At 37.3% G+C, this 1,784-nt stretch overlaps 1 protein-coding gene across 4 annotated transcripts in view; it reads right to left on the reverse strand.

The window, feature by feature from the left end:
* The window catches only part of LOC106879726 (tumor protein 63), a 274,347-nt gene that overhangs the window by 20,315 nt on the left and 252,248 nt on the right, over positions 1 to 1,784 (reverse strand). The window lies entirely within an intron of this gene.

Raw genomic sequence — 1,784 nt, forward strand, 5'->3', positions numbered from 1 at the left:
TATATATATATATATATATATATATATATATATATATATATATATATACATACATAAATATCTATATACATACATAAATATCTATATACATATATAAATATCTATATACATACATACATCTATATACATATATACATCTATATACATGTACACATATATCTATATGTATATATATGTGTGTATATATATATATATATATACATGCATACACACACACATACATACATATATATGGTGGTTGTCTACTCCTTAAACAGAGTTTGACCACCTCCTGCACCTACATACATATATAGATATACATATATACATACACGAGGGTGAGTCAAAAAGTAATGCCATTTTCTTTAATTCATGTGAAGTTTTTGATAAAAATAACTGAAAATTTTCCCAGTTATAAATGATTATATCATTTATGTTCTGGAATATTTTGTTTTTTTTATTTTTGAGGTTTTTAGACTCTTAAGGAAAAATCATAATGGCTGCCCCCTTAGAGTTACGTCAAAAACAAAGAGCAGTGATTGAATTTCTTCTGGCTGAGGGAGAAACCCCAGTGAACATTCACCAACGATTACAAAATGTCTTTGAGCACAATATTTTAGATTATAGCAATGTATGCAGGTGGGTGTATTGTCTGAAAGATGAAAAGGTGGGAACTGTGAGTGTAGCCAATAAACCCCGTTATGGCCGGCTGGGCGGCCGCTTCTGTGAATCCTGCGATTAAGCAAAAGCAGACGCTCTGATCAGAGAAGACAGGTGCATAGCTCTTGATGAGTTGGTAGAAACCTTGAAGTGAGTCATGGAAGTGCTTACAACATTGTCGAATCACTTGGCTTTTCAAAAGTGTGTGCCTGCACTGAACTTCAAAGCCTGCACTGAACTTCTCGAACAAAGTCAGAGAGACAACACCTTCTTTCAAAGGCTCGTAACAGATGATGAAACATGGGTTCATCATTGTGAACCAGAATCAAAGACTCAGTCAATGGAATGGCGCCACTCTAAGTCACCACCACCGAAAAAAGTTCAGGACGCAAAAGACAGCTGGAAAAATCATAATGACTGTCTTTTGGGATGCTCACGGTGTCATTCTGGTTGATTTCTTGCCAAAAGAAAAAAACGATAAACTCCAAGGCCTACATTAAGACCCTCACGAAGCCCAGAGTAAGAATCCAATAAGTAACACCCAACTTGCCAATCAGCAATGTCCACCTTCTGCATGAGTATGCTGAACCACGGAGGCAATCGCCACATTTGGGTGGACAACTTTACCACATTAACCATATTCACCAGATTTAGCACCTTCAGACTATCGTCTATTCGGCCCCATAAAAGAAGGTTAAAGAGGTGGCTCAAAAAACAGTCAACAGAACATTACGAGGCAGGGATAAATGCTCCCATTCGAAGAATGAACTTTGCTATTGCGAGAAACAGCGACTATGTTGAGAAGTAGGGATGTGATCCACAGACGACTAGCTTCATTTTGATGTACGATACATGTTCCTATGTTGGTAATTATACCTGTCCTAAACAAAATGGCGTAACTTTTTTGACTAACCCTCATACATATACATAAGTACGTATACATATATATGTACATATATATATGTACATATATCATCATCATCATCGTTTAACGTCCGCTTTCCATGCTAGCATGGGTTGGACGACTTGACTGAGGACTGGTGAAACCGGATGGCAACACCAGGCTCCAATCTAAATTTGGCAGAGTTTCTACAGCTGGATGCCCTTCCTAACGCCAACCACTCAGAGAGTGTAGTAGGTGCTTT

This window comes from Octopus bimaculoides, chromosome 12 (assembly GCF_001194135.2).
Source record: "Octopus bimaculoides isolate UCB-OBI-ISO-001 chromosome 12, ASM119413v2, whole genome shotgun sequence".
Taxonomy (NCBI): domain Eukaryota; kingdom Metazoa; phylum Mollusca; class Cephalopoda; order Octopoda; family Octopodidae; genus Octopus; species Octopus bimaculoides.